The sequence below is a fragment of the Asterias amurensis genome, chromosome 3 (genome assembly GCF_032118995.1).
Source record: "Asterias amurensis chromosome 3, ASM3211899v1".
In the NCBI taxonomy this organism is placed as follows: domain Eukaryota; kingdom Metazoa; phylum Echinodermata; class Asteroidea; order Forcipulatida; family Asteriidae; genus Asterias; species Asterias amurensis.
The window spans coordinates 24,022,776-24,038,575 of record NC_092650.1 but is presented as its reverse complement, the minus strand read 5'-3'; the positions used below and the strand labels follow the sequence as shown (position 1 = coordinate 24,038,575).

The 15,800-nt window shown below is 39.3% G+C and overlaps 1 protein-coding gene across 8 annotated transcripts in view; it reads left to right on the top strand.

Moving 5' to 3' along the window:
- LOC139935453 (zinc finger homeobox protein 3-like) overlaps positions 1-15,800 on the top strand; it is a 151,328-nt gene that overhangs the window by 100,708 nt on the left and 34,820 nt on the right. For all 8 annotated transcript variants that reach the window (XM_071930065.1, XM_071930067.1, XM_071930066.1 and 5 more), the window contains one exon: positions 11,541-11,620. The gene's annotated coding sequence lies outside the window, so the exon portion shown is untranslated. The remainder of the gene's footprint in view (positions 1-11,540; positions 11,621-15,800) is intronic.

Genomic DNA, 15,800 nt, shown 5'->3' with positions numbered 1-15,800 from the left:
TGTGACCCCCAACTAATTTAAAATCAATGCTGAAGATAATTTGTTTTTTACTTTTGGGCATTTTCTGTTTCGTCAAATGTATTTCCTGGTGGTTGTCTTGACAGTTAAGAAGTTTGTTCGCCATGGATACAACCATATAAAAAAGTCCCAAGAAGTTGGCCCTTCTTAAATGATACAAGCAAATACAAAGATTTCAAAGCAAATACTTGTAAAGTTATCTACTTTGGATTGTCTGTTGATGTTTAATTTTTTTGATGAACTGCAGTTTTGCTGTTTTCTTTTTTAAAAAGAAAGAATGAAAAGTTAAATCACAATATGAAATCTAAGCATTACATTTGTCTTTTCTGTACCCCTGGCAGTAGGGGCAGCTTTTATTGCAATTTCTTTTCTTCTGGTCTAGTCAGTTTTCTTGATTGTTGTAAAATATCACAACTTTTTGAGGAATGAACATTTCCTTCAAAAACTTCACAAAAGGAGTGGAGGAACACTCTACTGCAGTTAATTGGCAATTTTTTACAGAAACAATTCACGGTTTGTAAAAACTTACAACACAATAGGGCTCAATTTCATGGCTCTGCTTACTGCAGAATTCTGCCCTTACGATCACGATTCCCCGCTTACGTACAAGCGCCGAATTTCTGCGCTAGCCTTGTAAGCGTAGAATGCCTAGTAACGTGGAGTACGCATGCGCAGAAGCCAAAATTCTCCGCTAACCCGTGAAATACGCTTGCCGTAAGCAAAGAATTCCCTGCTTCCGTAAGCGTCAATTCCTTGCTTACGGTAAGCAGAGCCATCAAAATTGGGCCCTGGTTGTTTCTCTTTGATGAGGAAGGCAAATTTCTTCTTTTCCAGTTTAGGCCCTAAATGACAGATCAAGAAGGGTGCCCAAATTCAAACAGGGTGGCTGACAGAAGCACCCAGACACCCCTCTGGCCATCACTCTAAGCTGGCTCAAATCTTCACATCTTACAACACGTGTTGCTTTCCATTTAGGCCATCAGTACCTTAGAATTTGAACCACAGTACAAATCTCCCTTTAAGTTTTCTTCTCCTGTTCTTCTTTATTTGGGGAGGTAGTGTGATTCATGTTTCAAGCTTAGTCAAATCCAGTATCTTTTACCATGCCCGGCTGGGTTCATCACCCTGCGGAGGATTTGTGATCTGTCCTGACCCGAGATTTGTTCTAATTTCTTGCAAAAGTCTGCAATGAATCTGCTGAATTCGTGTAGTATACATAGAACCACTGATCATGATCAAGCCCCCCCCCCCCTTGTGTTCATAAAGCACCTATCTCCTCTATTGTTTGTCATTGGATCTTGAGCGCTCAAGAAAGCTTTATTTTTGGGGATTAGAAGAAAAAGGCAGATAAGAGATCTTAAGAAAACAGTAATATGTCAAAGGTCAATTATCTTAGTTTAGAACCAGGGATGGTTTTAACAACAATTTGAAAACTTGTCAATCATAAAAGAATATTTTACTGAATAAGAAGTAAACTTATGGTGTTAGTTGATGCAGAATATATCATAAAAACAATTTAATAGGTCAAAGGTTATATATATTTCTTTTTAACCGTTGCTTGTTTTTGTTAACAAACAGAAAAATGAAAACTTTACAAAGTTAATCATGTAGGCCTATTGTGTGAATCTATCAATAAGTGTGAACCATTGTGAGGCAGTTCCAATTGATATTTTGGGGCTTGTTTTTACAGTTTAGAAATCTGAAGGGTGGTTTTACTAGAAGGTTAAAAGTACACCGGAATTTTTGTGTGGGTGATTTGAGTTAATATATTTACACAGACACAAAAAGAAAAGGTTAAGTTTTTTTTTCCTCCTTCGTTTTTCTTTTTCTTTCGAGACTGTAGCAGTAGGGGGAAGCGGCTCAAGCTTGTGCAACACATGTCAGTAGTTGTTGAAATGCCACACATATCTAGGGCTACTCCTTCGGGACCATTAACCTATGCCAGGTTTCCTGATGATGCCCATTTATGGGCCAGTTTTAATTAGTGCGAGCCCCGCCAGGCCCATTGGATGATTATTATGAAGCTGTTGACAGTTGCCATTAAGAAAAAGCAGATGGGGTCTGAAGTGAGTCTGGTCCCTCCAGAGGAGATGGGGTCAGGAAGGCACACTTGTCCCAAGGCGCTCCCGTAGTCCCCAGCCCATATTGTTTCAAAAAATATCTGGGTTCCTTACCTTTACTTAACTTGTCAAAAAGTCCTTATCACTGAAAATCTTCTTTTTGGACATAAAATGGCGTCATGAAGATAAAGAGTGGGTTTGTCCGTAAGGCATGTTTGAAGAGATTGGAAACAAACTTTTTAAGAAAGTTGTTAGTAATTAGGCATCTTATTGGTAGTTGAACCAAGGAAAACTCAAACGTGCCTCGCACTGTAACCTACAGGCCTGAAGATGATAAAGAAATGTTTAGTTTTAGACTCTAGCGTTGGCAATTTTTTAGTAGTGATCTGTTCAATAAGTCTGGTTTGTTTTGTTTTGAATGACTTTCAGTAATATACACCGCTAAGTGTGAGATATGATGCCCCAGACAGTTCCTGAAGTTGAGATAGCGAATTCCCCTTGGCTGTCAAGTGATTAGAAGGCAATGGGAGAGATCACTAGTTGCCCCGGGGCAATGGGAGTTATACTGGTTGCCCTGGGGGAAACATCAGCAACATGTTTCAATTTTGAATCCTCAAGTCATGTTTTGTGACGGGTTTAAGGAAAAAAAAAAAGGGAAATTTATTCAGACTGCTGAAACTAAACATGGGTCAGTTATTTCTTGCTACCTTAAGTTGGATAAACAAGACTAATAAACGAACAATCAATCAATCAAACAAACAGTGGATTCAAGTTGGCTTCGTGGTTTGTGCCCCCACCTTTCAATTCTGTTAGTTTCGTTGACATTTCAACATTAGATCATCTTTTCTGCTAATCTGGTACATGTGTATCTTCAGGCCAAGTACAAATAATTACTAACCCCACCCCCCCCCCCCCCAAAAAAAAAAATTTAAACAATATATATTATAAAAACTGGATAAACCCCCATCTGAGTTTGTTCTTTTTCTTTCGGCTGTTTCCAACATTTTACAGACATCATTGTTAGGCGTAGACACTTCATTATTTAATTAAAAAACACCCACGATTGTCTGCATTCTCTCATGAGATGTAGTAAGTCTTGTCATAATGTAGACTAATGTCTACTTCACTCACTACCTGTAGGCCTAAACAACTACCATGACAACAGTATTCTACAAGTGAAAAGTTCAGCCGCATCAAACCCCCATCCAACCCCCACCCCAACCACGATAACATGTATTTATTTAAAGGATTTTGTTGTCTTTTTGTTTTTATGAAGCAAGTTGCACAATATTCAGGATCTTATAGGATGTTTTTAAAGGATTGTGATGGGCTTTGTGGTGTTTCTTAAATTCTTGCATTTCCTTCTGAGAAATCAAGAATTTATTTATTAGGAGGGTCATCAATACGGCGATCATCAACTTAATATGCAGTTTCAGGCCGGGTACAACTTTTGAAAGTGATGTAAGACACAGGAAGAGACGCGATGTTGAAAACAAATTATGAACTAATTTCTCTCTGGATTTTCTGGTTGTAATTTTCACACCGTACTCTTGAATAATGTTTTTATTTTTAAGTTTTTAAACAATGATGAGTGGAATTTCATTTTCCGGACATTTCTTCTGATTGGGAACTTGTTTAAGTCATTTCACCTTGATTAGATAGGCCTACTGGTGTCTTGAAGAAAAAATTGGATTTCTTCGTTCAAATGAAGAGGCTTTGTTTGTCTGCTGAAAACGATATTATATTACCCTTTTATAAATTATTGATTACCCTTTCGAACAAGGCTAGAGAAGAAAAGAGAAGAAACAAGCTCCTCAAGCCGAGAGAGAATCCACGGAGGACTTACATGTAGAATGGGCCGCTAATCTACCACTAAGTACTCGACGTCAGCAAAATATCCCCCACATCTCTTGGCGCTTAATTCCCCGTGATTATCATACACATATGTGGCACAAATGGCCTACTTCCTGCCAATTGACGAAACCAGGCCCAACAAAAGCTCAGCCATCCCCAATTAAAATCTGAATAATAAAAACTGAACAGCATCTGAAAGGCTAACCGTGTGAGGGTAGTGTTTGGATATCTGCCGCGGGGCTCATCACACAAAGCACTCTTTTTCTCCCGTTCTCTCTTCTTCTTTCCCTTGATGAGTCAGCCAATGAAATGACCCATTAACACTCCACAAGATGTCGCAGGAACATGTCAAAATACGTTAACCGACCCTTCCATCCCTACACAAGTGCCATTCTTTTGGGAGACTTTTAATGGGGCAAGTGTAAAGCCTGCAACCATTAATTACACAGGATGTTTATTGTAATGCAATATTTGACAGCCGGCTGTGTATGATATTTTTTCCTAGGGTCAGGCAAGGTTAATAACGAGCCAGCTAGATTGTCCTGTGAACCGTAATAAAGCCAGCTAAATAATTGCGGCCTGAATAGAAGGAATCTGTGTTGTGTGTGAGCACAGTGGAACATGTTTATGATCATGTGGATACACCAAATCTCTCTTGTGTTCTGCTTTCTCGCCGAAAAATGACCGTGTGTAGTAACAGGGAAGTAGCCTGTCACCCTAAAAAGACTGTAAATTTATTTACTCTGGATGCCGGACACCAAAGTCTCCTCAGGTAAGTCTGCTCTGAATTGAATGTGAACATCGTGCACTACGAGTGTACCTACATGTTTGTTGTGTGACCAAGTGTGTAGTTGAGAGTCGAGGAAATTTGAATTTCATGGTTGAATTTATGTAATTAAGGCCCAGAGCAGTTTAACTTCTGTTGACTTCCAGTGTAGTGGCAAGACCCACATTCAAGGTTAGATGTGCAGTAATTATAAACGGTAAACTGAATTTGCAGCTGTACAACTTCTTGCCTGGGAAGTGTGTGATGTGTGGCATAGCTTGTGCAATGGGTTAATGCTCCCCCCCCCCTCTCTCTCTCTCTCTTCTGACTAGTCATGTACTAGATGTTCAGTCAGGCTTTACATGTACATGCCATGCTGTGACTGGCCCCTCATGGCTTGTCATTCTCCACCTCTCCCCTTGACATACATTCCACACATTTCACAGTGGTTGACCAGTACACAGTCCTATGTAGTGTGTGACCTTAAGATGAGGTAATCAGAGCAGCCAAGTGCACAGGGAGCTGGTGACCTTAAGGTAGGGTCATCTGACTGGTGGCCAGCATGTTGTTAAAGGTCTAGTCTGGCCACTAGTGGTTGTCTGTGGTTGACCATTGAGGTATTCCCCTCTGCTGAGTCTGACTATATTTATAGGGAGCCATCAAGTCAACCTTCCCTAACTGCATTGGTAGAGCGTAGCCTACATGTACTTCCGATGATACCAGTATATATGTGTGAGTGAACTTTACACAATTACAAAGACTGAACAATATTGAGGATTTAAGAAACAATACTTCATGTTCAAATGAATACCAGTAAATTTGTATTGTAATTTAAATATTGTACATATAAGGTTGAATTGACTCTGAGCAAAACATGTGTAGTTGGTGTCTCAGTTGTCTATTTGAACGGGGTGTCGCTTGACAAAGACAAGAGAGTAAACTAGAACTAGACTTAGCTGTGAGCTTGGTCTGTCTACACATGAGCGTTTGTTGGCCAGGGTCATGGCTGGGTTAATGGATAATCAGATAGGCAAGGTTTTTATAGCGCAGTGTGTCTGTGGCTCACATCAGAACCCCACTGGAAATCCATTAGGTTAACACATGTCAGAGATCTACCCAGTGATTTGTGTATGCGAAAGTCATGGTCAGTGATGTTACATTAGGCTGGGCTGAAGCTGACAAAGTGTCAACTTACAAAATGATGTTCCTGTACTCTTTAACAAAAAACATTTAAAAAGAGGGGGGGGGGGGGGCTGGGAGAAATCTTTCCACTCATCTGTTAACAATCACTGTGGTTTTTTTATTTTGCCTGTTTGCAACATTCCATGGAATCTTGACCCTGTCATTAGAAAGGTAGGGACTGTAAGCTTGTGAATGTTTACACTAGGGCACTGAATTACCCATTTGAGAAAAACTGGTGATGAGAATTAATGGATGGGGTTAGTTAGTATGGGATATATTTATAGCAGTATGCCCAGGGGGGCGAGAGAGAGAGAGAGAGAGGTTGTCCTTAGTCCATAAGCAGAAAACATTGCGGAACAATGTTTTACCTAGCAGAAATGAGCAGGATACCAATCACAAATTTTAAATGTGAACTGGTATTTTGGCTGGTAACCTTATTCTGGTAAGCATAATTTTGTTGTGCTTAGCTACTTTTTGTGCTTAAGCAGCTGGATGAAATTGTGCCCTGGTGGGAGACATTTTAAGGTTTTTGTTTTTGCTGTTGGGATGGTAAATGGGACAGACTTGTTCTCATCTGTGGTGACACTGATGAACATTGATAGGTGTGAGTGTCACATATCATTACTAGTCCCATTTTCTTGGTCATTGCCAGGGATGGATGCTGCGGAGTTGCTTAGTCATTATTGGCAAGTGGCATTAGGTTACTGGCATTTTGTACCAAGTAGTCATTTGTTGAGTTTGTTTTACCCTGGTTCCCTGCTTATTAATCTGTTACTGAGCATAATTCTCTGTGCTACAATGCATGATGCCCTAGTGGTTGCTGATTAGAGTTGGCATGGGCCAGGTTTTTGCTGCAGGAATTTCTTTGGAAAGACTCAATCTTTTCTCTGAAATATGCTTTTACATGGGCCTCCCCAAGATGATGCAATTTTTTTTTTTTAACCGATGGCTGATTTTTGTGTGATACCTAATATACCTTCACTTAATGCTAGTAAAATTCTCAAATTGCTAGAAATATGTTTTAGAAATGATTTAGAGAAAAATAATAGACCCATCATCGTTAAGTGTTAGTGTTGGAAACACGTTAAAATGTGCTGGTACTAATTTATGCAATGTCTCTTGTTTTGAATAATTTTTTGTTTTATATACTCAATTTTTTTATATATCACTCTGACTGAATGAATTTTTAAAGCCTGTTTATTGAAAAGTCAGCTTAATTTTACGTTTTGATGACCCATATCATATTGACTGTGTCTGCACACTGTTTTATTGTACATGTACTGCGACTGGTAGGCACGCATACCTAGTGAGCTGGACTGAATTGCGTCAAAACATTTTGGGCTGTGAGTCTCAAAGTGTTTCGAACGGTACTTTAAATATGCACTTACGCCATTTGAATGCAAAATGCAACAAATGCATGTTTTAACCTCAACTCAACTTTATGTCGTCTTTGATTTAACTTTTAGAAGGCGGAATTTGAAAACATTGCGTCAAAACATTTTGGGCTGCGAGTCTCAAAGTGTTTCAAACTGTACTTTTAATATGCACATTAAGTCATTTGCTGCAAAATGCAACAAATGCACCTCAACTTTATGTCGTATTGTTTGAGGCGGAATTTGAAAACAGTAATTTGTCAATAATATACTATATTCAGATTTGATGAAAGCAACCAATATGTACATTAAACAGCACTTAACTGCAACCAGTACACATTAACATAACCAGGAACATTCTCCTTTGTATAAACAATCCACCATTGTTTTGGGGAATTCCTCTAAACCGACAACATTGGCGGAAACCAGCATCGGTAGGAGGAAATGCTTCTGGAATTTGCCATCAAACAGCAGTAATTAGCACTGAAATAAATAGGATGGTGTTTCTGTAGTTCTTTTTATCAATTGTAGCCTGGCAATGGCCCATTTCATTTTAGTTTTGATTGTTCTTTTGTCAATATAATGGCAAGGGTTTTGACATTTAAGTTTGCAACTGGCTGTAAGTTCTAGTATTCTGATTAATGTGGTAGCTTCTGTGCCCACTTTCATAGAGGTGCTTAAGTTAAGCACAGAATGTATCTTAGCACAACTAAATTATGCTTAGTAGAATAAGGTTACTGACAAAACTGGTTTCATGCTGAGCAAGGAATCGTTTAGCAATATTTACTGCTTAAACAGCTCTTTGAAATAGGACCACGGGCACAATATCAGTGAAAAGGTGGCTGTTCTTGGTCAAACGTTTTGTTCAAGGTGGCTTTAAAAAAAAGGTGTCATTATAGAGTCTTAAATTTGGCTTTTTGGAGTGTGCTGGTACCTTGTATTAACAAGTTATTTTTAGCAGTAGAGTGAACGCTTAGGCCGAATTGGTGGCTACGGCTGCGGCTGCGGCTACGACCTTTGGCAGGGGTGTTGCTAAGGGCGTCCTATACTTCAATGCATGATGACGCGGCGATCCAGCCAGAGCCGTAGCCGTAGCCGCCAATTCGGATACGGCCTCAGACTCCTGAATAATAGTTTGAATCGTGTGTAGTTGCTTGGACAATGTACAAGAAAACACGAGTGAAAGTAGTGGAGCGATTATGGGTTGATACGACACAGCAGGGGCAAGTGGGACTGAACAAACCCAGTGCCGGAACACCATTTGCAAAAAAAAAAAAAACAACGACCACAGCTTCCTAAAAGCAGTTACATAGCATCTTGATAACTGAATGCAAAGTTATATGCAAATTGGTTTCAGTGAATGAATGGCCATGCAGAGTTGGCAATACAATCAGGGGATCAACTACCTATTGTGCGCTGGGGCAGTGTGAGTGAAAAGACATAGAATTGCTCAGCAGGTCACAGGAGTTTTTTTTTTTTTTTTAATATGTCTGTCTGTACTTACATGTAGGCTAGGTTAAATTGCCCTCAAACTGCCATCAATCTGTTTTGTGTTCCATAACTCTATGGTTGTTGTAATCTTGTAGGGAGCAGTGTGTGTGGAAACAACAGATTGGTTAGTGCATAGAGTCACTGGGTGTATACAGACACAATTCTGAGCGATAAACTTTTTCCGATTGTGTGCTAGCAATTGTTAGTTTGGGCGAGATTTCAATGAGGAGTGTCACGGTTGTTGGTTCCCATTACAATTTTAAAAAACTACAATTTTTTATTTAGCTATTCTGTGATGTTGTCTTTTTGACTAATTTTTCAACGATGTTTTCACCGAGGGTGAAACATGGCCACTATCATACCTTAGTCAACAACTCTTGATTGTGTTGTATTTGTGTAGTTACATCACAAGTTACATACTGTACAAACATACTGCACATAGGTAGGCGGGGGAGTACATACACACTGGCCATTTTGTGATCGGACTTTCAACCTATTACATTCACTCAGTAACTTTTTGGAGTTTTCCTCCACCGAGGGAATATTATTAGCATGCAAACAGATTCTTTTTAGAAAAGTCTTGATGGGGTTTGACGTTGAACAAGAAACTGAGGAATGTTTCCCCACTTCCAGGCAGAGCCGAACCGATTTAGCGTTTCCCTGTCAGGAAATGAACCCTAAGAGGTCCATGATGGAAGCCCCTATTCCTGATGTCTACTTCAGTCCAATACGCCAGGCACCCAGAGTGAGATTTCAGTTATCGTTCCTAATGAAGCGTTCTTCTTGTTTATGCCATCGGAAGCTTGCAAGAATGTCACAATACTTCAAACAGGGTCTACCTCTCCCTCTCAAGTCAGTTTTCTTAATCCCAGACTCCTTCAGACGCTAATTCCTCATGAACATCCTGTTGTCTGAGAAGTGTCAAAAGGGCGCAAGCCTCAACGACTTGAAACAGTTGTGCGTTTTTCAATAAGAATGCCCATATAGATTATGACACTATAATTTCCCCCGCGACGAAATAAAGAACCATTTTTAGAATCTGCTGGTTGTTTGGACCTCCCACTCATTACGAAGTTTGCAGATTTGAGATGAGATAATGGGATTAGATCAGATAGGAGATTAAGAGATTAATGAGCATCCCCTGTCTTTTCTTAAGCAAGGCTAGCGATCTTGAGGCTTAGGTGCGAGCTCAAAGCTGACAGTTCAGCGAACTGCTGTCAAAACTTTCATTAGAGCTTATTTCTTCTTGCCATGCCTTTTAAAAGACGTGTCTAATCACTTGATTTCCTTGGCAGGATGAGTCCTCTGAAGAAGAATTATCCTTTTGTAGTTTTCAACCTTTAGCCTTTTATTGACAACAGATTTCATGACAAATAGTTTCAAGTTGAATTAAACAGTGGCTCTTTGAGATATATTTCAGAGTTAACTTTGGAGGATACTCACTAAGTTTTCTCCAGTTGAGTCGAGAAAAGTTTCAGCACGTGTCGTTGTCCAAGCTTACTCAGCTTGGGGCAAATCAAGAGGGTGAGAATTCATTAACTCTCTGTTTCAAAAATGAACTTATTCATATAAATTCTTTCATTTGATTCAGTTCTGCAAATGAACTGTTTATCCAGTAGACGTGTCAAATTAAAGCTGTGCTTTAAGCCGCCCCTTAAAACAACAACCTTCATAACGGTGCCTCTGTGTTTGAACAAACCCTGTGGTTTCATTATCCAGTTATCTCTGCCTACTTAATTGTTCCTTATCGAAAGCCCAACTGAGCTCTTAAATTACACAATCATGCAACAGCACCTTTGGAACCCTCGTAGTTTTTCGGTTGTTGTTTTCTCTCTCTCTCTCTCTCAGTTCTTGCAGTGGGACATATCACGGCAGCGTTGTTGAACTTGCGCCTTTGTGCAAAATAATGGTCCCCGGTTTAATGATTGACCGCTAATTATTGACAGAATTTATGCATGGCTATCTACTCTCATCAGAGGTGCTTAAATTAGTGGCTTTATTACCTGCTCCCCCCCCCCCTGTATGTTGTGTTTGGGTAGGTTTGACCTGTACTTCCCCAATTAGTGGAATTTGCTCCTTGCTTGGATTGGAAACACTTCTCCTAACCATGATTACCCAATGATTTACAGCTAGGAAGTTTGTTGGTGCTGATGAATGATGATTGTTCATTGTTTTGTAGTGTGCTGTTAATTTGTGGGTAAGCCTTTTTAAGTTTTGCAGACGCTTGAAGCATGTTCGTATACTTGTTTTAAAATGGTGTCAGAGGAATGCGGTGTTATCTGGTGGAGACGGAACCATGGTTCTCGTGTTGGTTTCTCCTGGGGTTTTTTTCTTCGGAATTGAGTTCCAGATGAGAATGATCTAATGCAGGCCTGTATGTTTCGTAGTTGAAAGGGCAAGGGCATCGAGGCATTTTCTGCCTGGTAAAGGGCACCCTATGAGAAAATTGTAAATTACTACTGGAGTATTGCATGGGCATCAAGTCAATGACAAGGGGGCATGGAGGCGATCTCCTTCGTTGCCTCCGTGAAGTACCAGGCCTGCTAATGTAGAAGGGATGATGAGTGGTCTCAATACCTCTCTAACAGTGTTCCTCATTAATGCCAAAAAGTATAATTCTTGAAATCAGAAACTATATTCTTTTGCAGATTTGAATTTTTTCCCCCAGCTTTTGGTGACTGCTGATTATAACAATTGATGTAGCTGATCAAGTGTCGGAGAGTGAAAAACTGATGAACTTTTTTAAATGAGCAATAGAATGATGTTTTGGGTTTTTTTGTTTTTCATTTTGTGCAGGTTCATTTTACGAACAGTGATAGTAACAGAGACACACAACGATTCCCTGCGTGCATTTGTGGCCGATCTGTGATAAGACAGTAAGTAAACTTCAAATTGTCTTCCTGTGTTTGTCTCGGTAGATATTTTATCTGTTCGCTATGAAATTTTCATCTGTGAGCTTATTCAACTTTTTGAACTTGTGGAGTGAGCGTGGTCGGTTTAGAGGTGAATGTTGAATCTGTCTAACGCTTAGAAACAACTTTGAAAAGTTTTATTTCATGGTCGTCATTATTAGTACAAAGTGGGTGAATGTTTGACAGAACAGCACCTAGCATTTGAAACTTTCCCAACAATGTATTATTATGTTGAGTTTGTCCACCTGATCTTTTTCAAACCAGAACAACACGCGACAAGGATGATCAGATAGTGTGTATCACAAATATTTAGTTTCCAGATAACTGATTATTTGTACATTCAAAATAAACTATTCACTTGGTTTTGTTTTTTGGGGAGAAACTAACAGAGACATTTTGGGTTTTTTGAGAAATCCAGTCTGGCTGTAATCAGAATTTGAATTTCAGATGACATATCAATTATAAAATTTCTGCAATTACTGAAGGTGTCCCACAAGATAAGCATTTGGGCTCTTAGACTGAGAGTGTTTATCATTAGGCCATCTCCAATTTCCTGCAATTTCCTTTTAATTGCCAGTTTCCCCTCAGACGAGCAGTGAATTACTTCTAAAAGAGACAATTTACAAATTAATATAGTCGGGAGAGTGGGGTTCTGAAAAGGAATATAGCGCGCCTGGTGACTATTTTTGATTGCAATTCTTACTGCCAAAACAACACAAACAACAATCAAAATGATTTTGATAAAAGAGACTTGGTGCTATTGTTTCCCTGTTACGAAAAACAGAACATCACATGATTTCAAAATAGAAATTTGGTGTTTGGTATAAGGCTTGTGACACAGAGTCCTCCTGTTTGGGTGCTGTATCTTAGGGGGTTAAGATTTCAGGGAACGATTTCGTCTAGCAATTTTGCATAGCAACATATTTTAACAAAACATTTTGGATGCACACTGAATGCTAACTTCGAGTTGCAAATGATGAAATTTGAGTAGCAACTGATACAGTTTGTGTAGCATTTTGCTCTGCTAGACAAGGGAAATTGTCACTGGATTTTGCTATAGGAGTGAGGAAGGATTCTTTGTAAATCGGTCAGGAGGATTTAGGTCGAAGGAAACTTGCATGTGATGAGTAGTGATCATGATCGCCTTCTACAACTGGTGTTTTACCTTATCTGATTGTCCTCTACAATAATTGTTGACACTATCATGTTAAACTAATACCAGGGCCAGATTTCATAGAGCTAATAACTAACTTCAGAGAATAACAAAAAGATGCCGGTCTCTCGCCTCCAAGATGTAAGGCTTTCATCAACCAAGAATGCCTTGTATGAGAGTCTGGCATCGTTTGGTGTCCTATTAGTTTTTGTCCCAGCTAGCAATTCCTAATGACCTGTTTACGCTCTAACTGAAATTCTCGGAAATAAATCATTGGGATATTAATGATGCGAGAGCCGCATTCTTGTAATAATCTTAGCTGTTTCTCTTTTGCATTGGATGGAATTACTGTGAGACATTCTTGCTGTCCATCCGTTAATACTCGGTAATGCCAATTGAATGGAACAGTTGTACAAATGCAATTACGGCACATTCCAGACTTATTAATAGAGATGGGGGTTATTTCATTGAGCGATCGGCATGGAAGGAAAGTTACTGGTGGAGGTGCTTGGAAAGATCAGCTCTGTGTTTAAGTTTTGAAAAAGAGTTCCACCTCAATTCCATTATCGGACCAGGTTGGAGAAAAATGGCCAAATGTAGTTTCAAATCTTTCAGAGATGTATGGCAACACAAGTTGTAACCAACCCAAAACTTCACTAGTAACCAACCCAAAACTTCACTGGTACTTGGCAAAGCTTTTGTTTAGCAGCTAAATGGTTTGAGTGTTTTTTTTCTTTCTGGAACAGCTGTAGTTTGAAACTTTGACTGAGTATGTGTAAAATTTGTGATTTTTTTTCTCTCTACAATATTATACAAAATAAATGAATGAATAAATAAATAAATAAATAAATAAATAAATAAAAATAAATAAATAAATAAATAAATAAATATATAGATAAAAATAAATAAGTAAATAAAAATATACCTGACATGGAATGGTTAGCATCTTCCATATCGAGAATAATTCCCTCTGTGACCCCATTAAGTTTATCCTCCAACCCACAGCGAGACCTTTTCCCATGGTGAATCATAAACACACTGGGTGGGAAAGACAGTAACATTGTAAAGAGGACTGCAGTATCAGTAGTAGTACCAACCATACCCTTGGGTCATTGCTGACTCTTGTATCGGGCCCTTACCCCGACCCTACTCCTCCTCCGCTCATGCTCCATGTTGTGTTACTCTATAGTACGAAACAAGTAGGACAGTGTCTAGTAGTGATCATGCTGAACTTGAAGAAAGCTTAAGGGCTTATCGGAGTACAAATCGTGCATGAGATTTCCTTGGGTCGGGACTAGGAGAGCGACTCGACCAATGGGCGGATGCATGAAGGGGGGGGGGGGTTAAGGGAGACAGTAGCGACTCACTTTAGAATAACTGACAGATGGGGTAAAGCTTTACGTAAATCACTCAAATGTAGAGACAAATGGGGCAGGTACCTCATGAATATTCAGTGAGGTTGGAGTGCTCTAGAAGAAGAAGGCGAGGAAAAAAAAAGGCCGTGAGCAGAATTGTTAATGACGATGAGAAGTTGTGAATGCTTAATTGGCATGGAGTCGATTACTTAGAGACTCTTTCTTTACTTGAGTTTTCCTCTTCAGCAATGATTTATGCTTGCCACTGTAGTCTATTTGCTTAGTATATTGGGCCCTTCCTTGGTTTCAACTCGTTGTTGATTCTGATTATTTAATTTTGATTATAAACAGCGGGGAACAAATATGCAAGTGACATTCGGATGTCTGAGGTGCAAATGAATGGATTTGAATTGATCACTTTTGCCTAATGCGCTGATTGCTGTCATACTGTACTTCATAAAAAGTAAATCATTTTTCGGGTTGACAAAAATCAGGTTTCTATTCATCATACAACTGGTACAAATTACAAGCAATACCTTTTGCGATTCACTCTGTACAAATGCAATCTCCACACAAGTGCGAGTTTCATTTTCTGTGAAATAACAAAAGGTCTTGTTGCTGCTCTGAGATGTGGAAGGTGTTAGTGGGAAATCACTTCATATTTGATGAGTACATGGAATTTGTGAGAGCATGTGAATGTCTATTTTGTGTTCTGTATAAAAGACTGAACCACTTTTACAGGCCATTTTTTGTTTTGGGGGTTGGGGAGGGGGGTAATTAAAGGCTGGATAAAGTTGTGTCATAAACCCATCAAATACTACTACGTTCTTTACTTCCCATCCATTCATTTCCATGACCCTTTGTGAGTCTTTGGCTTTCTGCATCCTGTCTGCGCTAATTGGGGACAAAGTTTAGATAGTTTCATAAAACAAAACCTCTCGAGCTGCGAATCTTAATAGGGAACAAAGTTTAACATTTTGTCCGTTGGACAGATATGATGTTGAGTAAACAAAGCCTGCATGAAGTTTGTGAAACATATATAGGCTTTAATTTCATTTGTCATGGGGAGCAAAGAAAATGATAAAAGTTGCAAGTGCAGTCGATGAGTGTGTTTTTGTCTCTACACGTTGTACACCTCCAGGAAGCACAGTTAGTGCTAATAAAAACCCATCTGTTATGGGAAGGGAAAAGCCCAAATGGGGGAAGAACCATGCAATCAAGTAGGGACTGTACACCTAGATAAAATCAGTGTACTCCCTCCATGAAAGTGAACTATGATTCTTAATAACTCTCAAAACGTTGTTTCTTCCCGAGTTTGTATTGCACCATTTGTGAAGCTTTTTGTCCTTTTTTAGAGTTTTGAGTTTAGAGATTCAATACCTTAACAAATAAACAGGAGGTTTTAACAAAACAAAACTAAAAGTTAGACGAGGGCTACTAGCCCTGTGGTCCATGATTCAAACATGATGTCATTGACCTTACCTTTAGGCCTGGTGTTCCACCCGGCTTGGGGTCCCCTTTTTGTTTCTTATATTTGGGGGCTACAGGGTGTAAATTTTCCCACAGTTTTTCTTCAATTGCTGTGGAAATCCCGCTGGGACTCTGCTTACAATTATACACTGTCTAGTATTGTCTT